Source organism: Aythya ferina (genome assembly GCF_964211825.1).
Source record: "Aythya ferina genome assembly, chromosome: 18".
NCBI classification, from domain to species: domain Eukaryota; kingdom Metazoa; phylum Chordata; class Aves; order Anseriformes; family Anatidae; genus Aythya; species Aythya ferina.
The window spans coordinates 5,549,159-5,577,105 of NC_140317.1; the positions used below are offsets into that span (position 1 = coordinate 5,549,159).

General features: G+C 51.4%; 1 protein-coding gene and 1 long non-coding RNA gene across 2 annotated transcripts in view; both read right to left on the bottom strand.

Moving 5' to 3' along the window:
* Positions 1–27,947, bottom strand: part of TNRC6C (trinucleotide repeat containing adaptor 6C) — a 283,773-nt gene that overhangs the window by 252,800 nt on the left and 3,026 nt on the right. The window contains exon 2 of the mRNA XM_084492530.1: positions 18,914–18,996. The gene's annotated coding sequence lies outside the window, so the exon portion shown is untranslated. The remainder of the gene's footprint in view (positions 1–18,913; positions 18,997–27,947) is intronic.
* Positions 357–1,319, bottom strand: LOC311420690. Its single transcript, XR_014684484.1, has 2 exons — positions 1,101–1,319; positions 357–989 (listed from the first exon to the last, which is right to left on the bottom strand). It is a non-coding gene; the product is annotated as an uncharacterized lncRNA (long non-coding RNA).

Below are 27,947 nucleotides of genomic sequence, written 5' to 3' on the forward strand. Positions count from 1 at the left end.
TGATGCCACTTCTTTAAGTCTGTCCAAATTCAAAAAAAAAAAAAAAAAGTTAGTTTCCCCACCTCCCCATCTTTCCGTGGTAGCAACAGACAATAAAAGTGGGAGATAATTCACTAGGACACTCATTATGTCTGCAGCAACCTTGCCCTGAGAGATTGACAATTTAAAGAGATGTGCTGCTTTCCTCTGCCACCTCCTCTACTTTTTCCCCAGCCACCCTCCTTCATCAGAAGTCTCATTCCTCCAGTTTGGTTGCCTGTTTAATTTAATTATCTTCCCTTTCAAATTATTATTTCCGTTCAGATTACTAGCCAGAAGGCTGTTACAGACAGAGACAAGCAAAGTCCTTAACATCATTACCGCCATCCCCAAAATTTTATCTTTGTTTTTATTTAGTTTTGGTAGAACAACATGAAAAGCCTCCCCTAGCATCAGAGAACACCCCGACAAGGACGAAAGGAGGCGTGCTTCGAAATTCTTTTCCCCTTGTCACTTCTGATGGGCTGACCTTCAAGGACACGGAGATCTGCTCCGGAGGCTGCTCGGAAGGCGCAGAGATCACCTTGTGGCACCAAAGTGCAACACAGCACAAGGAGCAGCTGCCTCCAGACGGGCTGTGCTGATGCTCTCACCGTGCTTCTGCTCGTAGCAAAGTCTCTGGGTGCGTGCAGAGACAGCCCCTGCACAGCAGGGTTTCTGTCCCCGTCCTCTCCTTGCTCACAGAGGTGCACTGGATTCTTTGCACCCTTGCACACTGCTCGGGGAAAGCTCGCAGCGCTGGCATCTCCGAGACGCTGCTCCTCCATCCCCCAGTTACCCCAGTTACAAGCTGCCTTCCCTGTGGGTTATTCCCTGGCACAGAAAGGATGCCTGGAGCAGGGCTGGCAAGGACTGGGCTCGTTCTGCACCAGGGATCCTGGCACTGGCCTAGCAGCCCGCAGCTGTCAGAGCAAGGGACAGGACGTGCAACGGGTGCACTGCTTGGAAATCTGCAGGGAAGGAAGGGAAGGAAAATCCAGTCTGTTTCCATTTCACAAGAAGAGAGGGATCAGCGTGCAGCCTCCCGTTCCAAATCTTGCCTGGCGTTACCGAGCACCCACCAACCAAAGCACCCAGCGGGAGGAAATCACTCCTCACAGAAGCCTTTTGGGCATTAACTCAAAAGCAGCACCAAAGCCACAACTCTCCCAAGGACTCTGGAACCAACTCTCGTGCATCTGGACACACCACAAGGACTGCCTTCCTCTCAGCACCTCCAGCAGCCCACAGCAGCCAGGCTGCTCGAGAACCAGCTCCTCCTGCCCAGGAGCCTGCGATACCCACACGTTTCTTGCCTCTCAGTGCAGGAGATGCTGCCAGCTCTTAAAGCTTTCACAGCAATGACCTGCTCAGGTGCTAGGCTGTGGAGAGAACCCTTCCCAGCTGCTATCATGTTTTTTCATCACTCAAAACATTTAAGATAGGAATCTAGGTGGTTGGCTGCTGCTTTAACCGGTGAAGCACTGACTGGAAGGCAGAGCAGAGAACCCAGAGGTGTAGGGTTGAGTTGCTCTCATAGGGCCTGGTCAGTGTGGGATCCTCAGTAAGATCCCCTGACCACTCAGCTCCTCCTTCCCCACCTGTACACAGCAACAACAGATCTCCAAGGAGCTTTCAGACATGAGTAGCTCTGATTTGGGCAATGTTTAAGAACTGGAGCTGAGTTTTGGGGGTTTGCACTCTGATCCTAGGACATTGTGATGCTTAAAATGTGCAGGACATTTGCCAGCTACTCAGATGGAAAGCATGAAAGCAGCTCAGAGCAAAATTACTATTATTAAGATGAGAGATGAGGTTTTAAACCCCAAGCTGCAGAGCTCAGGAAAGTCAAAACCACTTTCAGCATCCGTCTTGAGATACGTTCAGTGATCAAAAACTGAAGTCAGCTTTGAAGCAGCAGTCACAGGTCACAGAGGAGTGTTTAAGGGAAGGGTAGAAGGTGCCACAGAAAAGTTGGGGGATGTTTTTTTTTTTTTTGTGGTACTTTTAGTAGGAAAAATGTAGAGTTGAAGAGAAGCAGAAAACATGTAATATGCGAAAGGAAGATTTTTATTTTTTTATAACCAATTTCTACCACCTCCTTTGAGGCGTGAGCAGCTCTTTAATCTACAAAGGGTCATTTCTGTGTCATTTTTCTGTCCTAAGTGGAGGCCAAGTTCAAGAGGCGCTCCTTTTAATTTCCTCTGGATACAAGTACTTGGACACAGAATCCCATTTATCTTCCTCGCCTCAAGTAAATAAATTTTAAAAAGTTAGTGTGTCCTATAAATACTCCATAATATACAAGATCCAACATCACTTTTTTTTTTTGCACCTAAAACCTTAAACCCTACTGACACCATAAAGCATCAGTGCTCCACATCCCATGATTGTTTCCCATAATCTAGGGGAACATTAAAGAGAGAAAAATTGTGCTGAAAAATGACATCTTATCTATTTCCTTCTTCCCTAGCACCACTCCATGTTTTTGTCATCGCAGGTCAGACACCTGCTCCCCACGTTGTAATCTGGGGAAGTGATAAATGCTTGCAGGCAGTGATTACGAGCGGCCGCATTCACTCGGTGTCAATCTGGAAAGCAGCACAGCGACGCCGTTGCCATTCTTTGTCCTGCCAACAGGGCGAATTAAAGAGGGAGGAAGAAAAGCTTAAGGAAAAAAAAAAAAAGAACTGACAAAGGGAATTTTTCTCTTACCTCCTTCCCAGATGGGAAAGCTATTACCAGGTCCAGACTTTATATAAGCGCCCGTGTCAGGGAGGGGATGCTCCAGCTACAAGCACTCTTACAATCTCTTGAGAGACTGGGGGGTGAGGAGGATAATTTACATGATCTGGGTTCTCTTGGATTTGACCATGACCTCCACAAGACTACGGGTGTATTTAAAATGGCAAGACAGATGGGCAGCAAGCCAAATTGCAACACAACGCAACAAAACCTAGCAAAGCACAACTTAATCACTGCTGCGTCAGCCGCTGGGCAGCCCCTGAGTGACCCTTCCTGCTGTCAGGCTGGATCGTGCCCTCATCTGTGGGGCAGAACCGGTCTAGGGAGAGGAGCCTGGTTCATCACGTTCTGCATTTCAACCAAGAACCACTAAATTTACCCATTTTCCAGGATTTGGGGTGTGCTGCAGTTATCTGGGTGATAATGCAAAGTGTCACAGGCTGTGTCCAAAGCACGTGGCTTCCTAGACAAGGTTGGAGGAGATCCTGTCATTCATCAGGAAAGCTACGTGTCATCTCATTACAGCAGACGCTTTTGTGGCAGCAATCTACTCTCACAACAGCTTTAGGTAAGTGGGGAAAACCTGGAGCTGCATTTATGTCAAGAAACCCAACAGTATCTCCACGCCAAGGCACGCTTTCTGCAGGGCTTGAACAAACCCAGCACTGTGCACAGAAGGGCAGAGAAAGAAAATCAGTTTACCAAGATTAGAAATGAAGCATTTTAACTAGTCCTCAGTGAAAACACTGAAGCCCTGAGTGCAGAAGCTGCAGGCTCCCCAAGTCGCCCTGTTGTGCTGCAGGTAGGGAGGGCACGTCCCAGGAACTGGACTTCAACTCGTCAATTATGCTGTGGCTGCACAGTGCAATTATCCATAAATATTTATACACACATGCACGCCCTTTGTTCTGCCTGCATGTGACATAGAGGAGAAGTTTGGCTCTGCTCTCTCTCCCTCACCTGGATTTGCTCTGCCCTTTCTGCTGGATACAAGGGATTTGATCGAATTAACTTAATTGGCAAATGTATTGTTCAGGCAGCTGTGACAGAAGTGACTTCGTGCATTAGTCCGAAGGTTAAGGAGCTCATGGCAGCTCCCAACACTTCCTGCTGCCAGACGCCTCTGTACCATCTGAATTGGGCTTTGGAGCAGGTTCAGGGGGCAATGCCCCGTGCCATACATTGTGCTCAGGTGCAGAGAGGCAGCTTGGTCAGAAACGCCCACGTCCCTGGCTCCTTGGTGTGCTCCCAGCCATTTGCCATGTCAAGGATATTGGAAATTGGATCTACACAGCGTTTTTGTTATTCCTTTTTTCCGAAAGAGGACAACAGAGCATCTGGAGAACAGCCCTGCCTTGCGAGCCAAAGCTTCTGCCCTGTCTCCACCCCAGCTGCCGTGGCTGGATGCCACCCGGCCTGCAGCTCTCACCGTGGGGGATGCTGTGTGGGGCTGTGCCCTGCTCCATGGAGCCAGGGTTTGGCTCCCAGGGCTTCCCTCCAGCTGCTGGTGCTCAGCAAGGCCAAGGCCCAAGTCCTGCCACCTCATCCCCGCTGCCCAAATTCCCCCCCGTGGCTTGGCACTGGTGGGCCAGCAGCCACCCAGGTCCCCCTCCCTGGCTAACAGTAAGAGCACCTCCAGGTCTCCAGGTGGAGTAGCTCATTTTGGGGCAGATATTCCTCTTCCTCCCTCCCCTCTGACACTCCAGTTGCTGACCTGATGACGAACATCACTTCAGTGCCTCAGCTGTGTGCCTAAAAGGGACTGCAGGATGGAAACCCACCACGTGCAGGTGGTGTCAGTAATTTGGGCAGCCAGGTGAACCTCTTAGCTTACCTTCAGCAGCACAGGGAAGCAGTAGGGGAGCTGGGTGACCAGAGCTGCAGTGGGAGAGGCCAGGACACAAGGCTGGAGAGCACCTTCCCTCCTCATCCGAGGGGCTGTGTGGCTCTGGGCGGGGGCAGGCCCTGCCCTGTGATGGGGGCACGTGCTCACAAAGGCCGTGCATGGGGAAGCAGTCCCCAAACCTCCCTGCTGCACAGACATCAGTGACAGCGATCCTACAGAGCCCGAGGGACCCTACAGAGCCCGAGGGACCCTTCTAGCACACAGTAAGGCCAAGAGCCCCCCTGGATGGAGCTGCAGCCTGTACCACCACCAGGGAGCCACATGTCTCCTCCGCTCACAGCCCCACAGCTGGGGGCACAGAACCGTGGTGACAAACAGCACGCAGCCAAGACCGAGCTGCCCTCGTGGAGGAGGTCACCTCTGGAGGACCAGCAAAGCAGGTGGTGGGAGCAGCTCGTGTTTATACCTCACCCCCTAAATGTCCTCTGGACTAAGAGGGCAGCCCACGGCCCCGGGCAGCCCTTCCCCAGCCCCACAGGCGCTGGGAGAACACAGTTCAGTCTTTTTCTTTGCACACACAGGCGTAGAGAGAAGGGGAAATTTTCATAACTGTTTTGATTTCTACTAACTGAAGCCAGTGTAAATTTGTCTTCTATGAATCTCACTTACATTTCGTGCCTGACTTGTGCATAAAACTTCCCCAGATTTACACAAGCTAACTCCATAAGTCATCCCCTTCCCAACCGGGCCCTATATCTTGATGACCTTTTAGAAACCAATGACTGCTTTCCTGTTGTTATCCGTAATTGGAAAAGCACTGGAGATAAGAAAATTTATAGCAATGAGTGATCTACCTGCGAGAGACAATAAAGAATGCCGGGTGGTGAAAGAAGGGGGAAGAAAAAAATCCCCCACAGGGAGAGGTGTGCAGGCACGTGCTGCTCAGGTTGAACCTCCCCTGTCCTCCTAAATCTCTCTGAAGTCTCCCCCTTGAGCAGGACAAGTGTCCTCTGCAGGACAGGTGCCCTCCTGCCAGTCACCTGCTCTGACTGAAGACTGCTAGGAATTTATTTGCAAGACTGCAGTTTTTACAAGAAGGAAGCATGAGATGGGCAGGCAGACGCAGCTCCTTTTTCCTTGCAGTCCCTGCCACAGCCCTCTGGAAAAGCAAAGTGGGGCTGATGGGGTTGAAACGTACACAGCACTGAGAGGGGCAGGGTAGATCTCAGATGGTTATGTACACACACACACTGCTTTGAGGTTAATCTCAACGACATTCATCACCCTATCACCCACGGCAATCTGCACCAGCAGGAATCATTGCACACGATGGGATCACTGAAGTGCTCCTGGACACCGTAAGAACCCTTCCCAGAGTGAATCTTGTTTTGTTTTGAAACAAAGGCAGAAGGTGTCACACTGCCACATCCCTTCTCTGGGACCAGGCCAACAGATTGGGGTGCACTGCTCCTGGGTTCAGGGAACAGGAGGTGTCAGGCAGCAGCCCTGATTTCACTTTTACCCAAGAAATTCAGGCTCGAGAAATGAAATGGTTCCACTCACACCTGCTAATCAAAGCAATCAAGACGACATTCTCATCTGTAGGAACCAAAGAGGTGCCAAAAGGAAAAAGAGAAAAAGCATGTCCTTGCCCAAGTGTAAGCAAGCACACACCAGCAGTATCAGCAAGGCTGGCTGAGGAGGGGACGTCTGAGCTTTGCCGGTCTACACGGACGTGATTTGTGCTACTGTACAGCAGTGCTTGCTCACCCCCTTCCCAGGGTCTGACAGGGGGCAGCTGGGCTCCAGGAGCACCACGGGGAACAGCGGCAGGGACTGCTTTGTCAGACGTAGCACACATGCAATAACCCTCAGGAAATAGCCCAGCCCTGACGGGGTGGCACACTTTCTGCTGAAACACGGCGATGAAGGAACCGAGCATTGCCCCCGTTGCCACAGCCCTATCAGATAGCTGGAGCTGTGCCTGCAGCAAACAAAGTGGTTTTCAAAATCACTGTTCTCATTGGAGACAGCCGTGGCACACCTGCTCGGGTCACTGTACCAGTGTCTTCTGCACCTCTGAAGCCTGCTCTGACCTAAAAGGGATTCCAGCCCTCGGTCCGCACCTCGGCTCAGTTTCCTATTTGCCATCAGAAGGATTATGCAGGACCATCTGCAACAATTAACTCCCAAGAGAGCAGTTAAAATGAAACCACTGAGAGGCTGCTGAGAACCAGAAAAGATGACCACAAAACCCTGGCAGAGGCTGGGATGAGGAAAGGCAAGCAGCAAGGAGGGACTGTCACGAGGAACCCCCAGCAGCTCTCCTCCCACCATCTCTCACAGATAAAGATCTCCACAGCTTTAGCAAAGGTCACCAGGGCTTCTGTGTGGGGGAAGGCAGCTCCAGAGGTACTCAATTCACAGCTTTTGAACCAGCTCCTGGTAAGCTCTGCCCAAGTGGAAGTGAGGTGGAGGCACCTCAGCACCGAGCTCAGCACCCCACCTTGCTGGGGCCTCCTCCAGGCCTGCCGGGCTCGCTCCGTGCTGAAGACGTCTCCCTCAGACATCTGTATTTTCAGATTATTCATTATGAATTGATTAGTTCATCCCACAGTCACCCTGATCATATTCTTCCTATGTACTAACATCTCAATGAATGAGCAGTCAAGTAGAAAATGAATGCATTAGTGCCTGATTGTATTACTAAGCTCTTGTAAATGCTAACGAATGCAGCAGTGTTTAATTCAGCCAAATAAACAGGTAGTTACAGAGTTAAACAGCACTAGCTTCCAAACAGGAGCAAAACACCTAAAAATATCTTAATATCTTGCAGGTTTAGCATTGAAATTAGCTTTGGAAATGAGCATGCCTTTGAGGAGAATTCTTTTGTCTGGTTATAAAGACGCGTTCAAGGCAGTATTTTCGTGAGTATGACATGGAGCTAGCCACTTTCAGCCCTGCCAGGGCAGAACTGATTACAAGCCACCTAGGTAATTAGAACAATTTGCATTCAGACCTGCATTTTAGGAGAAACTAAGCTCGGAATAATTTTTTAACTCCACTGGATTTGCTATTTGCAACTCTATATGCAAGACAAACTTTCCAGTTCTCTGCTGGGAACAGAGAAATGCAGTTTTTATTATTAATTATTCACTATGAGATAATTTCCCATCTCCATCCACAAGCAACCACAACAGTATATACAAGAAGTCTCAAAGAAAGCATGCCACTCTCTGAAAAGACACGGGTACATTTTTTCAGCAGGCTGGCAACTCAGAGCTGTGATAGAGAAGAGCAATTCTCTGGCTCACAAGGCATTCATCAAAACTTGATGAATGATAGATTAAAAAGACAAGGAAATTTCCACACAGACTAAGCCTTGCATTTGACTCCCTTGTTTATGATGGAGCAGCACTTCTGCACACACGAAGCCAAGCGGTGCAGGCACACACTGCTGCAGCAGCCCATGGGCAGCGAGCACAGACCTACCCCCTCCTCACCTTTACAGGGTATTTGGGTTTTTACTCAGTGAGCTTCTCGTAAGGACAGGCAGGCAGTGTCCTCGCAGGTCCAGGTTATACATCCGACCAGCTGCTTGCCATTAAAATGTAACACAGCATTAAAAAAATACTGCACTTCCTTCTTGGCTGTATCAAAGACACCGTGGCAGCTTTTGGTGCATGTCGGGGCATCGTCCCCTTCCACAACACGAGCCTGGCCCCTTAGAGCCCATCACGGTGATGATCCAAAGAGCAACGTCTGCATCCAGCGTGGGCTGAGCACGGTGAGGTGCCTGTGCTGGGATGCTGGGTCTGGGGCAGCTTCGGATGCAGATAACCTCGCACAAAAATCCTGAGGAAATCCCTCCTGGATTTTACCCCTCTCAGCCTTTTTCCTAAAAAAAAAAAAAGGGAAAATGTGCAGCAACAATGCAGGGAGGCCCCGAGCAGGGCCAGCTGCCACGTTACCTGATTGCAGCCCAGTGCTCTGCAGAGACCCCAGCTGCTCACGAGGCCAAAGCCGTCTGCGTGTTGGGTGGCTGAGCCGTGGAGCTGCAGCTGGGCCAGCAAACGGCCCTGCAGAGGAGATCCTGCCCAGCTCAGCCCCCATCCTCCTTGTACAAGGAGCTGAGCGTGGCACGAGCCTTGCAGGCACAGCGTTCCTCTGCCACTGATCCAATGTCAAATCCATTTTGAGACCAAAAGCCTCCACCGTGAGGAATTTGTCTGCCTTTGCCTCAAAGCTGGGCAGCTGTCCCAGAGGCTGGCTGAGGGAGATTTTAATTTCTCACTTCCACTAAACCTCTAATGGACTGGACTTGCTTTGGCTGCATAAAGATGGCCAGACCCTAAGGCTAACGACCTGTCGTACCCAGAACAGCAGGACAGCTGGGAACCGAGAGCTCGAATTCACTGAGCAGAGCCCAAATGAGAGCCTGCAAGAGGTGCCTGTAACAACCTGAGCAGAGAAGACTGACTCATCGCCTTGTTTTCCCCAAGCACAGACTGTATCTGTTTGGCAATAGACCAAGGAAAATGACAGTATAAACTGCCAGATCCCAGCAAATCTCTTCCTTGACTGCCTCTGCTGTTCATTGCCAAGAGACAGAGCTGGCTTTGCTGCTGTCCCACAGGACAAACCTCGTTCTCAGCTCCAAATCTGCCTCCCTCGTCTTCTTAAAGGGCAGAGTGATATAGGAGCTGGACTCGTACAACTCTATAAAACCTGTGAGAGTCAGTCAGCCCCCCACGTTCCTTTGGGGTCTCCTCTAGCAGTAGGAAAACAAATGGGCTCTGCGTCATGCTGCTGTGGATGTGAACGCAGCCAAGGATCAGTGGGGTTTTGCTGTAAGCCCCCCACCACCACCCAGGAGTCCTGCTGGCAGCACCCAGCGTGAAGGAAGGGTTGGCACTTCAGGTATTTCACGGAGTCCTAAGAAAGGCATTAGAGACAAAAGACTGCCAGAAATGCTGCGTTCATGGGAGATGTGCAGGTTTAAAAAAAATACAAAGAGACTGACTTCAGTGCAGATGAAAGCTTTGGGCTCTGGCTCCCAGGAGAGCCCCACAGGAGCAGCAAGTGCAGCCACAGCGCCAGCTCCCCGAGGGGCTGCAGAGCTGAAACTGGAAGAGTTGCCTCTAGAAAGGGCTCTGGAGCCAGAGCTGCTGGCTCCTCAGTGCCTAGGGCACAGCTAGTCCTGGAAATGGGGTGTTAGTGCAGCCAGCAATGGAGTCAAAACCCCACCCTGAGCAGCATCTGCTAGTCCTGATGTGAGACCAGCAGAAATCTCAGGTTTGCGATTTGGGCATGTTTCCACTAAGAACCACAGTGAGACCATTCCCTCTTTTCATACAGCCCACCAAAGAGCCGTTTAGTGATAATGACCAAACTTGGCTTCATCTTGAAAACCTTTAATAGACTCCTGTATATTATTGAGGCTCTAATAGAGCTGGTAGGGAAAACAGAAAAAGTAACGCGTGACATGGAGAAGCTGAGTTTGGTTTTCTGTGTGCCGAATAAACCAGGACTTTGAATGTTCCCTCTATTATTTATGCTTCCCCTCTCATTCAGAGAAGTTTGTAAGTTCAGATTGCCTACCCACATCTTTTCTCTTTTCCTTCTTTTTTTCCTCCCTTTCTGTCTACAGCCATAAGAAAGGAAAAGGAAAAAAAAATACTAGAAAGGAAAACCAAGTGACAATGACCCCGTTAGCCATTCCCCCAGGAGCGGCTGCTTGCCACAAGTCTGCCCTCTTGCTCTTTCTCTGACAAGGCCAACGATCTCGAGGAGGCAGCACACCCGAGCCGTGCGACACACGGTGACAGCACTGATGGGACACGACTGGGAGAAGGGCCTGGTCTTTGCAAAGCCAGGATTAGACTCTGGACGTGTCTAACTAGAGGTGGATCAGCAACCCAGCTCGTTCATCTTCCCTGGAGGGATGCTTTTTTCCCTTCCTGCCTGAGGAGGGCAATGAGAGAGGGGTCTTCAAGCCTCTGTGAGCACTAACGGGCCCCAAGCAAGGAGGGGGCAGAGCCTCCAAATACGCAGCTGAAGGCAGCAGCAGCGGATTCGCCGTTTAAGAAATACTTTGCTTGCACAGAGACAAACAGTACCTACCTGGTAACTCTATAGTCCCAAGACTTGTCCTGTACAAACAGGATAAGCCTCTCCATAGAAATTATCTCCTCCACGGGAGGCGGGTATTCCCGAGCCAGAGGAACAAATTCCCCCGAGAGCAGCGATAAGACCTCTCCAGCAGCTGGGAACAGCCAGGTTATCAAATGTTTATGGTAATCAAAAGAGCAGGTGATTACAGTCAACCCCAATGGGTTAGCATGAATATCAAGCAACATGGGCACAAGTACTCGTGGTTATGAGCTCCTGGCTTAATGAAACAGATTAGATATAAACAGAGGCATCAGCAGCAAGTGAAACCAGGAGCTCTGTTCCCAAACAACTCTACCAGTTGAGTGAATTTCATCTAAAAGCTGGAAGAAGCGTGTTTCAACATCTAGCAGCACAGCTTTAAACAGACAAACCTGCTTGGCAAACAGCTGACAAACACAAGGCTTACTCCACACGTGCAGCTGAAGGTCTCAACTTTCACCCCAGGCATGGAGAAGGGAGAGCCACGGCTTTTACTCTTGCCAGTGCAATGCTCAGTGTGGGAGGCCAACTGCCTCCGAGGAAACGCTCACAGCAGTGAGCAATGAGGTTTTGCACACAGTGAAGGTGTAGTTAGATGGACTATTCATAACACATGGGCAGTCTGGGCTTGCTTCACTGGGGAACAAGGTACGTGAGCAAGATACCTTGTAAAATCTGCAGGAATTGCCCAAAGCAGTTCAGATAAGGGGTTAGAGCTGGTCCATGTCATCAGACTAAGAGATGGACCTTCGTATCAATATACTTAGTACACTTAAAAAAAGGTATCATGGCCTGAGAAACACGAGACTGCCCAACACTATTTGGATTGACCTCTAAAAAGCATCACTGCACATGTCCACATGAGTCCAGCTCTGAAAGAGCAACAGATTTCACTTCAGAGCTTTTTACTGTGCTACCTAAGCTTTCTAGTCCCTGTGTGTTTGTTATTTTTTTAAATAAAAGAAAATCAATGAGAAGTACTAATCACCCATGACATGAATCCAAAAAATGCCTCTGCTTTGTCTCTGCATTGCTTGAAGTAGGAAGGCTCTGAGCATCAGTCAAAGAAAACAGCTGCACGTTGTTCAGAAGGGGAGCCTTTAACTGATTTAGTTCATTGCTATCAGCTACTTCCAGTCTCCAGAGTTACTTTCCACAACCTACAGGAGCTCGTGTCCTTGGGAGAACTGTCAAAAAGCAGGAGAAAAATACATTGCGGGAAATGCCTGCTCTGGATTTTGTACCAGAACGGTTGGAGGAAAATACTGCACCAAGGCAGGAGCAGAGAGACAAAGGGGGACGATGAGTGCGTGATCCAGCCAACGAGACCAACTGTTGGCCTCCAAAAAAGAGGCCTAGAGACCTACTGTTATGGGCAGTAGTAGGGTTAATTCCACACCAAAACCCACAAGTATGCAGATTACACACCTAGAAGTGCTCCTAATTACACCCCTGTAAAGTAAGAGCATCCAACTCCATGAAACACACTGCTACCACGCTCTGTCAGAAGACCAGACCTCATCTGAAGCCTTTGGTGAGAAGGGCTCAGGCCCAAGGACCCTGTCGCAGGCAGCACAGAAGCCCCACGGGGATGGCAGCGACAACAGGAGCGTGGGAAGCCCAAGAAGTGATGGGCACATGTTTGTGACAGCAGGGGAACGCTGCTCGGCCCCAGTCAGATGGCCGTGGGTCCAAACAGCCAGGCAGTGCCACGCTCCCAGCTGGCACAGGAGCCATTCCCCAGCTCCCAGCCAAGCAGTCTGTGGCAGCAGCCTTCAAAGCACATCACTTCCCACTCCTCCTTGCACAAGAGCACGCCCAGACACCCTGCAAAAACACCACGGGAGCGGGGAAAAAGGGAACCAACCCCTCGGGGTGGAGGGAGGCAGGTTGTTGGGTTCCCTTTTTTTTTTTTTGAGGCTCCGCGGTGTCATCTTGTTTTATTTTTTGCCATCGCAGCCTGCTGGCAGGAGGACTTGGTTGCCAGGGAAACTGCTGTGAAGGTGCACGGGGCTGCTGCCCGCAGCCAGCCGGGGAAATGCCTGCTGGCAGCAGGGAGCAGTGCCCGCAGCAAGGCTGCCACTGCCCCCCCTGGGCCACCAGCCCCGTGCCCTGGTGGCAGCACCAAGCCACGGAGCTGCTCCTGCAGCACCCAGGTCAGGAGCTGAGGTTCCTGAACCAAGGCCACGAGGTTCAGACAGCTCTCAGCAAGGACAGGGTGGCACGCTGCCTGAAGGAGGCTGTGTTTTTTATTTTTTCCCCCCCTATTATTTTATTTTTAAATGAGTGCCATTAGTGGAATAATGGTTAGCAATTTGCAATAATCAATTTGAAATCAGGGTTTGATTAGTTAATGCACTTTCTGTTGGTCTCTCCTCCTAATTTGATCAGGAGGGGAGGGGAGAGGAGGGTTTGTGTCTGTGTTGCAGCTCTCCCAGTACCTGCAGGTGGCCCCACCATGCTGCAGCAGCCTTGCACACCCCGTTGCGTGCCCCAGCCAAGCCCAGGCTCCTATCTCCTGCTGTCCCCTGCCAGCCAAAAGGCCACCCCCTTCCCCACACACCCCTAGGGGTCAACAGCACCTTCTGCTGCTTCAGCTTCGCATGAAGGGCTGCAGACTGGTGAGTGGACAAGCAGGCTCCAGAGCATGACCAGGAGCTGACCACCTCCAAAATTATCCATAACATCATCCAAAAAACAAACCCTGCACAGGTAAAACCCTCCACTAACCTTCACACTTCACAGAATGTTTGGCTGTCCTTAAAGTCCTCCATTCAGCACCTGCATGTTAGTGCCAGCAGCCATCAACAGACAGAGCAAGGAAGTTGGAGAAGCACTTGTGGGATGAGGGAAAAGGAAACAATTTCTCTTGCATAGTATATTCAGGCTCCAAATAGCTCTTTATAAGCTGCATTTTGCCCACAAAACATGCCCAGCCTGCCAGAGGGACGCAGGGGTCTCCAACCAGTGCCCTGGTAGGTAAGCAATCGCTCAGACCTGGCAGGCTGCTGGTGCAGACCTCGCTGTGTCTGTGCTGCCGTCTCCTCTCCAGGGCTCATCGTCTCCTTCCCCTTACCCCAGACCAAGCTGGGCCTGAGCTCAGCTCCACGGCCCCAGTCCCAGCAGGATGACACCAGGGCCAGCTGAGGATACTGCAGTGCTATTTTCTCTCCCCATCACTCGTGCTGTCTCTTGTAATCTCCTCACTTCTGCTCCCCTCTTTCCCTCCCTGCTCACACTACTCTCATTCCTCCTCCACCCACCTCTCCCCATCCCCAGATCTCCGCATTTAATGCTCCGTTCCCGTCTCCTTGTTTATTCTCAGCACCATGTGCCAAAGACATGCCAGGCAGAAGGGCTGTGACCCTCTCCTCTGCTGCCCTAAGCGAGCAAGCCCACATATGCTGCATTCCAGGGGAAGAAAAACAACAACTCTGTTTTTTTAAAGACTCCGTACATCCTGCCTGTCCGCAGAGCATCCTTGGGAGGGATCTGCATGGCTGTGACCGCCATTACCTGCTGCAGTAATTAGAAGCGGTATTTACAGCCATGATACCATTTTAATGCTGGTTTGCATCTGCTGTACTTCCACTTAGAGAGTAAATGTAGTGGGGAACAGCTGTTTGCTGCCGCTGCCTGATGCGACATTCCCCGGCCAGCGATTTCACCCTCGTTACGGTGGGCTTTAATTGTTCCAATTACCGTCAGAGGGAGAGGTCCCTGCAGCAACAGGTACAAGTCCTGGCCCAGCTTTTCAAGCAGACATTACCTAACGCCGGTCCTTTTCATTCCACTCTTCTAACAGAGGGGAGAGATGCCAGTCTGGATGCAGATGTTGCCTCCATTTTGTGGAGAAGCCGTCATCAGCCAGCAGGAGAGGAAATCCAGCTGGGGAAAAGGGGCCATGTGCAAGAGTTTGTCCCAGCAGATGATGGAAAGGGAGAAATGAGGGCTTCCTGTGAAAAGGCAGCAGCCCTGAGGTCTCCAGACCCACAGGCAGCTCCAGCACATCCCTGCCCCAGACACGGGGTGGTACCTGTGCACGGATCAGGCTGCTGGCCCCCAAAGCAGCCTGGGGTTGTGGCTGGCTGCCTTTGTTACGGCTCAGGTGATGCACAGCAAACCATGCTGCTTGGCCAGCATTTCCCTCTGGGAGCTCGTGTCCCCCAGCCAAGAGACTTCCAAGTGCATACACCTGAAGGGGGGAGGCTGCTGTGAGGTCTCAGGGTCACGCTGCACAGCTGATGTTCTCTGAACCCCTGCAGGGCATTTGCCTTAGCCCTGAGCACTCCCCCCTGTGCTCAGGTGACAGGTTATTAAGCAAATTCTAGCTCGAACCAAGCTCCTGTCACCAGACCACACCTGAAAAACAACCCAGAGCTCTCCATATGGGCAAAGTCACGAGTCAACCTGCACATCCCAGGCCAGCTCTGCTCTCACCACCCTCTTTCCCAGCATCTTTGATTAGTACAACCAGAACAGCACTGACTATGCTAAGAAAACCATCCACAGGGCCCTGGGTAAGCATCCTGCAGCCTAGCTGCTCCCTTCCCACTCTGCTTGTGCAAGGTCACCTCAAACCTCCTCTCCCAGCTAGTCCTGAAGTGCACTGCCAATTCCTCAGCAGCGTTTGCTTTTCCGCAAGCACAGCTTGTTTGCTGCTACTGCCTTACTCTAGAGCAGTGGGGCTTTAGAAACAGAAGATCTGTTCAGCTGGTGATTCCTGGACGCACAGGCATGTATTTAACTCGATTTCTCTTCTCTACCCACACGCCCAAGCCACCGGTACACGACCTCGGGCACGCTCAGCACTTGCCGCAAGAGGGCTCCTGCTGCTGCCGCCTCCTGCGAGTTGCCAAAGAGGAGAGGTTTGGAGGAAACCCGAAGTGTTTGTGAAGTGCCATACCCACACAGCTGTCCTGGATCTAGATCTGTGAGCTCCTTATTGTTCTGTTCGGAGTTTTTACCTGCTGGGAACGAATCATCTCACAAGGTGTAAAGCGGGGAAAGCACACGCAGAGCCCCCAGGGCTTGCACGAAGGAGCAGGCTGCCACAGCTCCTGCAGCAGAGGAGGGAAGTGGCTAACCCCTGGCCAACCAAGCTCCCGTGACAGGTTACCGGCAGGCTTGAGGTAAAAACAACAAGTTCTGCTGCTCCTGCCCAGCCCTGCAGCCTCTCCCAGGAGCCGCAGGATGGCTGTGCCCTGCTGCTCATCCTCTCCTCTGCACTCAGCAGAAGAGCATCCCCCAGCCTAGACACGGGACTTGTCTGGATTAGACAATATCATGAGTGCAGCCAAAAAACATTTTAAATCACTGTGTTGACATAGATATGGACACAGCCCTACTCACCCTGCTTTTGGCTAGCACTGGTACAAGCACCTGCTCTTTGGCTTGCCCAGGGCAATCAGCATTATGCCAGCAGAGCAGAACTGAGCTCCTCACGGCACAGCTCAGCACACGGGTGAGAGCTGGGCAGCACTCCTGGCCCGAGGCTGCTCTCCCAGAGCAGGCACAGAACAGTCAGCACAGATCTCCGAGGTCAGGCTCAGGCAGCAGGAGCAGGACCAGCTGCTTTCCCAACACCTGCCCCAGCTGCAAGAGGGTCTGCTCCAGACAGGGCACCAGATGAGATGCTCGAGCATCAGAGCAGATGTGAGGAGACCTCCCTGCAGCTGCAGGGCTCACTTTGTGTAGCCACAGGGGTCTGCAGCCAGAGCCTTTCATTTTAATTCACTACCCCAACCCATCTTCCCTACTGAAACCCCTCTGCTCCAGGTTGGTGCTGCCTCCTCGCCGAGCACACCTTCCTCATCTCAGGGCTCTCAGAACTACACCACAAGTAGCTGTCAGTAACAGCAGCAGCTTGAGGCTGCACCATGAAAGCCTCTCTGCTGTTTGAGGAGAGTGAGGGTTATGCATTTCCCCCCCCCATAAAGCCAACAGAAGGCTCTTAGTTTATTTAGGTCAATTAACTTCGGCTTTCAAATTAAGTTCTCATCTCGTTTTACAGACAAGCTGTAAGCAAAGCAGAAAAAGGGTCAGCTGAGGAGAGCACGGCCCAGGATTTCTAGGCTGTTAAGTAATTTAAAACCAAAGGGGAAAAAGAAAATTGAGATCAGGGAAGAGCACGGACCACCTAACCACTCCTGCTTCACATTCGTGTTCTTCCTCTGCTCTGGGCATCATCAAACTTACAGAGCAGAAAGAGTAAAGAGGAGCTGATATAGAGAGCTGTGCAGAGGAAGCCATTTGTGGCACATCGTTTTTATTGGTCTCGCACACCCGAGAATGATGCTCCATATTCTTGAGTGCCATCTACTGGCATTTTTATCTCTCTGCTATATATTAAACCCAACCCCAGTGTTAAAAGAGCAGTCAGGTTGCAGTCAAGCACTTGGAAGCAGAAAAATGCCAGAGCCCGGACTGCACACACAGCACAAGCCCGGTCCCCTTGCATAAATGCATCAGAACACGCTCTGTAATGACGTGGTCAGGGAGCACTTTCTGCACGAAAAAGCCCCCTTTCATACACCAGATGGATCGTGCTCTCTTAATGAGCAGCTATTCAATATTTTTCTTTATCCTCATCATTCAATATGTAGCTCCATGTCCTGTGTATGGCATGCTATTGAAGTCCTGCTCTAAATAATGAGCTATTAATTTTCTCCTGGGCTTTCACAGCATTTATTATCATAGTATCTGAGTGCTTTGCAAACATTAATTTGCCTTACAACAGCCCTGCGAGGAATGGTGGAATTATCCCCGTACAGATGGGGGACTTGAGCACGGCCACAATAAAATCAGACGGGCACAGCGTGCTGGGGTGCTGCGTTTGGGATGCGGGAAGGACTCATTTCTCAGAGCTTTGGGAACCAAAGCTTTTGGTGCATTCAGAGCACTGCTCTGACAGCCTCCACAGCCAGCTACGAGCCTGCAGCTTCCCCAGTTGTGCCCAGTGCCACCTCCCACAGTGGCTGGGAACCCAGCACTGCTGGGGTTCATCTGAAAAGAAGCTTCTCTGCATCTGAGATCACATCTAGCAAGTCTGCTGCAAGCATCCAGGCTGCCCTAATGCCTGCAGAGACAGCCCCCAGGAGCGATGCTTCCTTCTGGGATGGTTTTCTCTCCCCACAGACTGCACATACAGCTGAAATAATTGCCTCCATGGGACAAACCAGGGCAGTTACATACTTCCTATGGAACATCTTTGTCACAACAACCTGCCACAAAACACTTCTGAGCACACCTCTGGCAGGCTGCAGGCTGGCAGTAGATGACCAGAAGCTGTGGTAGAAGTGTGCCAAAGGCAGAGAGCCCAAGAGCATCATAAGAATGTAGAGGTCTGGCCATTGCTAAATAATAAATAGTCCCTGCTGATTCAAAGGAGCCCAGCAACTCTCTGAAGCTTCAGAAGGTGGTAAAGCAAGCCAGAGCACAGCCGGCAAGTCAGGGACAAGGACAAGGAAAGGATAAATCCCTTCTTGACACCTACTGCTGCCCACACAGTCCTGATGCCGGGCTGTAGTCCTGGCATCCACCCAGGAGAGGCTCACAGCCAGCAGCCGCCTCACATCACCACAGCCTTTTTGGTAGGGGTAGCACTTTAATCCCTCTCCCAGGCTAGTGCATCACGCCAGCGCAGGGCTCTGCCAAATCAGACATTCATTCTGCCCTGACAGGGGAATTTTCCATCCCCCAGTCACTGTTCTCATTCTGCTCTTCACACCCAGCAGAATTGCAAGACCCTTTCAGGGTACAGAACTCATTTTTTGTTGTATTCAGAGAAGGCAGCACCGCTCGTTTGCATCGTGACAATATTACATTTCCTCATTACTTTCCATCCTTTCCCATCCCTCACTCCTCTTAAGATCTTATTTGCATTTTTGATCAGACCCATACGCTGAGGAGATGCCTTCAGGGAGCTGGCTGTAACAGTGCCCAGGTCTTTTTCCTGGGCTGAATCAATTAATTCACACCTCTGGGAATACAACGAATTTTTTCCTGCAATGTGTACAATTATTCCCAGTTTTCATTGGTAAGAGAGGAGGAGAGAGGGGCTTTGAAATGCAAAGTCATATGTGCAAATCATCATCTCCAGCAGCGAAAGCTGTGCCCACATGCTGCTAACACAGGCGGGCAGCGTCTTACCTGGGCAGGATTGGCCTCGGCCTCTTCTGCAGCAACCCGCCCGGCTCATCCTCGCACCAGGTCCCCGGCGGTCAGCAATGGCCCTGCCAGGAGAGGTGGGGATCGCTCAGTTAAAGATTGAATCACCCTCTGCGACACCCCCTCACGGCAGCCCCGCTGCCCTCCCCGTTTCTAGTTTTTAAGCTTTCAGCTCAGAGCTGGAGCCTGCAGAGCTTAACCACAACCCCAGCACAGAGCACAGCGGGGTAAAAACCCAGCGCAGGGCTGCTGCCAGGTCTACAGAGCACATTTTGCTGACCTGAGGTTCCTCAGCCCAACTTCCTCCTGCATTGCTACAACATTTCAGTCTGTTTAATCTGCTTCGGCTGCTCAGTGCAGGACAAACCCCGTCCCCCAGCAGCTACCTGCGTGGAAGTGCTTTCATTTACCAGACTCACAGAGGCACAGCCGGGAATGCATTTTTTTTCTCATATGCTATCGAAATACTGCCCGAGAGGAGAGCAGGAAGAGCCTGGCGTGCTCCAGAACCTCCCTGGAGGTGGCACCAGAGCTGGTGCTCCCCTAGCAGGCCCCTCAGGGTGCTTTTTACTAAAGGTTTCCCCATGCCCTGCCCTGAAGCAGGCTGTGCTCTGTGCCCACAGCCCCTACATGCAGAGGGTGCACAGCTCGGGTGCTCCTGGCCCCTTTCTCTCACATCCCCCCGGGCCCAGGAAGCTTTCAGCACCACACAGCCTGCGAGAGCAGCAGCAGCACTGGGAGCAGCTGCTGAACCAGCACAGCCCATCAAAAACCAGTCCCACAAACCTCCGCCAAACTAGATTCTGCAGGTCCCCAGCTGGTTTTGGCTCAGTGCTGCTGGCCTCATCCTGCTGAGGGGATGTAAAGGTGCTGGAACCCAGCCAGCAGCACTGCGTGCCTCAGTTTCCCTCTCAATACACAGGAGGAGCTGCAGCCACCTCTCCGAGGGGCTGAGGCATCTCGGGTGCGACACCGGCTCCAGCCTCAAGTGCGGCAACTCGAAAATGAAGTTCCCTTCCTTGGACAAGCTTGGGGCACACCACCTAGGTTGAACTCTACGGAAAACAGTTAATTAATCTCTCGTGCTGCGGCCTAATTCTCTTTTCAACATGTGGCTGTCACTTCCCTGTCATCACAGCTGATTTACAATGGGGTTTAATTAAATCCTCCGTACATTATTCAGTATTCTCTGAAGACAACACCAAAGCAGCCAAGGGTATTTAAAATGTCACCTGCTGAGACGTATCATCTCCTTCTAAATAAATATGACAGTGATCAAACTTTGGCTAATTACAGTGACTTCGTTATTTGTTTGTATGTTTTAATATTTAATTGCTTTCGTGTTCATCCAATTACAAAGCAACAGCAAATAGAAATTAACTTTTTATCAGCGTGTTCCCAGCCCGGCTAATCAGCACTTCAAAGGCCAGACACAATAGGAGGCCATCCAACCTGAGAGCGCTTTACAATATATTCTCTGCTGAATGGGCCGTTCTATTAAATTAAGGGAGAATTGTGTTTGTCAGTGTATTCCCAGCTCCCACCCGGATTCCCTTTATGTGGCCATTTACCGGCCTCCTTGTAGCATCCTTGCAGCAGGAGAGTAAATTGTTTGCATTGCTCCTGCCCTCCTGCAGACAGCACCTCGCTCTGCATCAGCTGCAGCACGGGGAAATCGCTTCCCTCTGCTAGCTTTGCCTTTCCACTGCACAGAGGTGAGGCTGAGCTGCCAGCTCGTGCCCAGGGAACAGCACACGAGCAGCAAGCTGAGCACAGCCATGCCTTGAGAGCACAGGCAGCCTCCCACAAAGCCCTCGGGCCAAAGTCACCTCTTGGCTTGAATGGGGACAGAAGCTTCAACTTCTTCTGACAACTTCTTCCCCCTAAGATTTCAAGGGCTGTTGGCACCAGCAGAGCTGCAGCAGCAGCTGGAGTGCCAGGGGGGCAGGGGTCTGCAGTCCCTTTATATTCCTGCTCTGTCACGTGTGCCCACGGCAATCGGGCTCGGATTTGCAATGGGTGCCATTGCATGGACTCTGGCTGGCTCCCTGGGAGGTCTGCATCCATTTTAGCAGCTACCAACAGAGGGCAAAACTAGCAAAAAAAAAAAAGCTTGAGGGCACATGATCAATATAATCAGAATGATTTTTGCCAGTGCAACCATCTATCTGCATTGTCAGAAACGTGATGTGGAGAAGACGTTAAGCAAGCTGGTTGCCCTCTGCAAACCTGCCAGCAGAAGTGCACGACAAGTGCAGAGAAAGAGTGATTTAGAGTCAGAGAAAACAGATAAATAGCACATTTACCAAACATCAGGGGAGAAATACAACCAGACCGGCACATGCATAAGGGACCCACATTAAAGAGAAGGGATCTGCGCTGCATTTGTCCTGCGCTGCCTTGCCGTTGCTGCTGTAAGAAGCCAAGCCTTTCAGCTACCACATCAAAAGCCTGGACAAGAGCTCAGGAACTGGGCCTCAAACAAGCACGGTTTTAGGAAGCACTCTGCATAATAACAATACTAACCAAGTGCCATCTCCTCATTTTAAAAACTCAAGCAAACAAATCTTCCCATACATAAAGCCAGGCCAAGATTAGAGGTTTTTCCCTTGGAAGCATCCACAAGTTCTCACATTATCCCTCAGCCTCGCCGCCTTCTGGATTTCATAAGGCGCCTTTTCATGTACACACAAAGAATAAAAACCACATTTACACAACTGAAGACGAGACCAATTTGTAGGCTCCTTACCACACGTGCCAGTGTTCCTTAAGCAAATTGCAGCCAAGCCCCGAGAAGTAAAAGTCTCAAAGAGTCGAGGGCAACTGCTGGGCCTGCACACAGTGCCAGGAGATGCTCCAGTGACTTCTTGTGCCTTGGCCTTACCTATTTCTGCAGCTCTACTGCAGCAGGAGCATAGTTAAAAGAAAAACACAGACGACCTAGTTCTCTAGACCATGCTGCAAGCAGCAAGAGCTCATCTTTGACCCTGGAGCACCAGGGGACCGACACCCAGAGAGGCACCACCTTTTTGAAAAGGCTGCTGTGACACAGCTTCACACAGAAATCCTGTATTTTTTTTAATGGAAAAAGAAAAAAGTATTTTCAGATTTTATTAAAAAAACACAAAACAACCTCTTTTTTCCCCACTGAGAAACAACTTTGTGGATAATTTTAGGCTTATCTCATAAAATATTAAATGAACAAAGAAATGTGTTGGAAATACTTTGATTTTATTGAAATAAAATATTTAATTTGACCCAAAACACTTTCAGATTTTTTTTGATCTTTGAGACTAGATTCATTTGAGAAATCAAAGATTGTAGAGTTCTCCAGGCAAACAGATCTGATTTCTTCCCAGCGTTAGCGAGGATGCATTCAGTGTACTGACTTGCTACTGCTTTTGTTTTCTTAAATTTTCTCCTGCAAAGTTATTCCAGTCATTAAAGGCCACGGAAGAATCAGGCTCACACCAAGAAGGAAACTGGAATAACTTTGATCGGTCCTTTGAAACAGCTGAGCAATCAGCACAGCAGCAGCAAGGCAGAGGTTTTGGAGGAAAAGAACCAAGAAGAAACGCAGAAATATGCATAGGAAGAAAAACAGGCTTCCCACTTTGATGAAAAATCTGAGCATTCTGAAGTCTATGCACAAAGACTTCAGCAAAATGCACTGCCAGTGACATGAGAAGGGGCAGCAAAGGAAAAATAAACTTCCAGCCAGAAAGACGTTTGGCATCACAGGAAAGTCACATTTTTCTCAAAAGCAAGAGGATGGGAGAAACTGGTCAACGTGCTTCAAAATGCTTCATTCCAGACAAATGCTTGAGATACAGACCCTTCAACAAGGAAGCTAAAGAGAGGAAAATATCCTGTTTTTCCTGGCCAGTACTGCCAGGCTGCTCCCTGCCCAGCAGCCGTCACTGGGAAGCCACGGGGGAGCTACAAAGCGCTGCTCTGGTCCTGCAGGAGCGATGGGGACCGAGGCTTCAAAGCACTGCAGTGGCCCTACCTGATACTGCTCTGGGGTTGCTACATAAAAAAGCACACAGCCACTCGTTCCTAGCAAAATCCTGTTTTGAATCAGTTCGGTATCTTTTGACATAAGGAAAAAAATTGCCGGAGAAAGCTCTGAAGTCACCAGGATATCATCTTCCGACACGCAATCCCCCCAGCTCGGAGGGAATTTGTATCCCCAGGCCTCAGCGAACTGCAATTGTACAACGCCAACCGAAACACAAAACCCCAGCCTGGACCAAACCCAGCCTGGACCAAATCAAAGGTTTCAGCTGGCACAGCCTGTTCCCTTTGTGACTCACTGGAACTTGGAGTTATGATTTACCACCCTCATCTGGGCCAAGAACAGTACTGATATTATTATTATTACTGTAGCTAAGCCTTGAATGTTTTCCAGGCTGGCAAAGCTATCTACCACTCAGTTTTACTGCTTAGTTTCTGCATTTTTCAGCTCTAATAGATGGGGTGACGGAGCCCAGGGCGTATAACCAGATTTCTGAAGCTGTCATGTCATCAAAACTCCAGAAGTAACACCACACGCATGCTGGGGATAGCATGAGAACCAGGCCTTCCTCTTGGCTTCCCATTTCTCTGCTCCTGGGCTTTTATTGCAGAGATGGTAATGTCTAAATCGAAGATTTCACATCAAAGTCCTAGATCCAGACTCAGAAGACCACAGGAGAATCCCAGCTTACACTCACTAAGAATTGAGTTCCTGACCTTCAAGGCTACAGAGAGAGGTAACACTGGAAGCTTCAAATTCAGGAGGAAAAATGTAGGATGGTCAAAAAGATCCATCGGGAACGCCCCCGAATACAACACCTGCAGTGGTTTTGGTCAGCACCCCCTGCTCAGTGCAGGTGTCCCCAAAAGGCCGGGACACCACACGCACACCCAGGAGCCCAAGTGGGACCGAGGCAGGGCCTGAGCAGCGACCTGCAGCTTGGTGGTGCTGCCCCTGCTCCGTCCCCGTGTCTGAGGGGGGCCATGGCAGCTCTGAAGGCTGCGGGGTGAGGTCTCTGTCCAGGCTGAGGGACCCAAATCGCCAGGATCCCATCTCCCAGTGGGCACGGAGCTGCTCCGGTGCCTCCACAGCCCAACCCAACTGATCTCCTAGGACAAGCTGAGCTTTGAGATGAGGCCAACGGGGGTATGGTGGATCTCCATGCACAGCATCAAGATCCACATCGTCAGCAAGCCAACACGAAGGCCAGACCCTGGGAGGCAGCGAGCAGCCTCAGAACCAGCTGAGCACGAGCTGAAGCTCTGAGGAGCCCCAGAGGCAGCAGGGCAGGGACCTGCACCCTCCAGCTCCGCATTTTGGCACTGCCCTGCCCCAACACACAGCTTTTTCTTCTGAAAGAGCTCCCAGGAAAACCAGGCGAAGTCGCAGAGAGGAGCGGATCGCCTCCCAGCACACACAGAAGGAAATCAAAGCCAGCAGTTTGATACAAGCCTCGCATTTGCAATTCTGAGCCTCTAATAGGAAATGGCTCCCAACTGGGGGAGGGGCAGGCAGGAAATATTACAGCAATGTTTTGTTGCACTAATTACCAATAATGGCACATACCATGGTACCGACCACAGCCAATTCATTTTGAAAGCTATATAATAATGTTTAGGATCAGGAATTAATTTTTATAGCCACTGGAGCGGATTTACTCGTACTGTAATGCAGATTTATTACAAATTAAATTTCCCAACTCCAGAGGTTGACTTGGAGAGGCTCAGCAGGACTTGAGGTGAGACACCCTGATGTCAGGGGGAGCCTCAGCAGCTCCAGGTCTCAGTGCCCCTTAGCACAAACATTTCCATGTGCCCACCTGTGCTGCCCAACTCGGCCCCGCAGCACCAACATGAGCAGGACCACACTGGGTGGCCTTCCTCCAGGCAACTGAAGGTAAAAGCCTGGTTCTTACTGTTGTAGGGCTTTAAAAGGTAAAATTGCAGCACTACAGGCTTCCTGCGTAAGGAGAGCTCCATAAAAAATTCATAAAGTGAAAACTTTGAAGCATAGCCAAGAAGATGCAGTCATTAATTTGCAGAAACATCTCTGGTGTCAGGCGGTGACGAGGACGTGGTTCAGGACGTCTTCTGCTCGGGAGAGCGCTGCTGGAGCAGGACGGATGTGCACAGAGCTCCAGGCACAGAGCTGGGCCTGAACAAGGCAAGCCCAGCCTGCCCAGGGCTCCTAGCGCCATCCCAATGGGGACAAAGCATCACTGCTTCCATTAGTGCCAGAACCCAACCCTAAACCCAGCTGAATTGTTCATGTATTATCTTCACACCCCCATGACGGGCACCCACCAGGATGCCGGTCAGGGTGCAGACCTGGGCAGCACCCAGCTCCCACTAGTTTCTAACTCGGGAAAGAGGTCCCAGCCCAGCACTTGGCACTGCCTGAAATAGAAAATCCCATTCAGCCTAAGCTTTGCAAGAGCTCCAGCAACAGCGCAGCCGCCAAGAAGGGCAGGAGGGGGCTTGCAGCAGGGTTTCAGCATCAGCTCTGCACCGTCTGATCGGTGGAGGCACCAAACAAAAACCCACTCAGATTCCTTCGGAGGCAGAGCGACCGAGCTGGAGCTGCTCCAAGCCCTCTCCTGGCTCGGAGAGGCTCCCGGCCATGGCCCCACGGCCCAGCTCAGCCCCCTCCTGGCCCCAGCGTTGCAGAGGATTGGAACAAGCCTGTTCTCACGTTGGGTTTTAATGACAGTCACAGATCCCGCCGCATTAAGCCTCATCCTGGGAGAGGGATGCGGAGGGAGGAGAGTCATTAGCTTATCCCTGACGCCCTGCAAGGAAGAGGAGGAGGAGGAGGAGGGGTTTCCTATGCTAATGCTGCGCAGGCTGAGCTCCCACCGATGCTTTCCTGTGCTCCAGAATAAATGAGACTTTCCTAATTCTTTCCCCACTGCAAATAAATAGACGGGGAGCCTGCACCATGCGGCTTGTACTGCCCTATTCATCACAGCATCCCGACTGTAGGTAGCGGTGATTACAGCTAATTATTGGCAATTACCACCGCTGAGCTGGTAGGTGTGTTTCCCCAATAACTTTCAGCAGCTCCCAAACCTCTTTGAGGGCTTCTCCATGCTGGAAGGAGGAAGGAAACGGCTCTCCCCTCTGCTTGGCAGCCAGACCCCCCTCCCAAAGCCTCTCATCATCAGGCATCACGGCGCGATCATTAAAAAAAGAACAGGAAAAAAAACCCAACCCCGTAAGCCCCCAGCACCGGCGACGCACCGACAGGTTGACGGGGAACCTTTCTGCTTGGAATGACTCTTTCTGCCTTTTGCTCCTCAAAAGCTCCTGCAATCGAGCCCGGATCCCCTTGCCCCTCCTCAAGCATCTAATTCAATCCATACACAAAAAAAAACCCCACACCACAGAAAAGCGCATGTACAGTCGGCGCCTTTCCCGCATATAAAGTACCACGGCAGCGGGTGAGGGATGGACCCTTTGAGAAATTCGTATGCCAGCCTTCCCACTATAGTAATTTCATTCTGTCTTTGTAATTGTCTGATATTACATTGTTCCCTGCCGGAAGATTAATTAGCTAGTCTTACCCTCCAACATACCATCCCTCTGCAACCCTCAAGGAAGCTGGAGTGGTGCCAAGTCGCGCGGATTTGCTATTCTGGCTGGCAGCTGCTACTGTCGCTGCAAAAAAGCCTCCTTTTGTCCCCGAGCAGCAGTTGCTGTGCCAACTGACCCCCGCGGCCCCGGCCCGCCCGAAGCCACCGCCAAGGAGGTGGCCAAGGTTCAACGCCGCGGGCTGGGGGTGGGAAAAAAGGGCGGAGGGGGGAGAGAAGAGGAACGGGAAGGGGGAGAAAAAAATAGGAGAAAACGCAAAATAACAAAACAACACAGCCAACCCTGACCACCCCCCCACGCCCCAACCCTCCGCCTGGCATAATTACTCACGCTCGTTAAGCATGGCTGCATTGCGTATGCGAGTCACGCGGCACGGGCGCGCGTCGGGCTGCCGGAGCGGCGATGCCGCGGTCCCGTCTGGCGGTGGGCAGGGCGCCGTGGCACCCCGCGGCAGTGTGCGCCCTCAGGGGGGGACACCCGGCACCCCATGCCCCCGGGGAGGGGGACACACGGCACCCCGAAGCCCTGGCACCGAGCCCGGCCCGGTGTCGCGGTGGGTTTGCAGCTTTTGTTCCCCCTCCGCCTTCACTCCCCGGGCACGGGTTGGGGAGTTCGGGCTTACGGTGCCTGGTGGATGGGATTTGTATGGTTATCTGCTCGAAGATGGGGGGAAACCCTAAAAAATAAGGTGTCCCTCTAACATCTAACACTACAAAGCGATGCTGACAAGCATGTCGGCTGCCGTTCCAGACCGCTCCAGAAGTGGTATTTGTTCTGTGCTCCACAGAGCGCACTCAGCCCCGTGTGCGCCTCCTGAAAGCGCCACGGCAGCTCATATTGCCGGATTGCTGCCTGGTTTGCCCCAGCCGTGCTGTGCAGCTGCCCTCACTGGCTTTGCAGCCATCAAGGCCATGGGGCAAGGTTGGAAAGAGGCACCAGGAGCACCTACAGCTCATGGTTAAGGGAAAAAAATAAAGGGAAGGGCAGCCCGGCAGCGGCAGCTATGAGCAGAGAAGGTTGGACCGGATCCTTCACACCCCGGCACGCAGCCTGCCCATCCCCTGCACCGACACCCCAAGGGCAACCCCACAGTGGCAGCACCTTGTGCTCTGCTTCCCTTCCATCACCACACAAAAATGACCGATTTGGGATGTTTTATCCTGGGCAGCCAGAGATCACCTCTCCCCAAACACTCACAGACCAGCCCCACAGGGACAGGGGCACATCTCAGCACAAGCTCTCCACCAGTGTGCACGAAACCAGTTTGAAACTGGGTATTACAGGGCTGCAGAAAAACAACCCCACGCCATCCCAGGGGCTAATTAAGCTCCTTGACGAGGCCAGCAGCTCTGGACCACCTCAGCGCCCGCCTGCACCACCAGCCCCCCTCCCCGGGTGCTACGGAAAC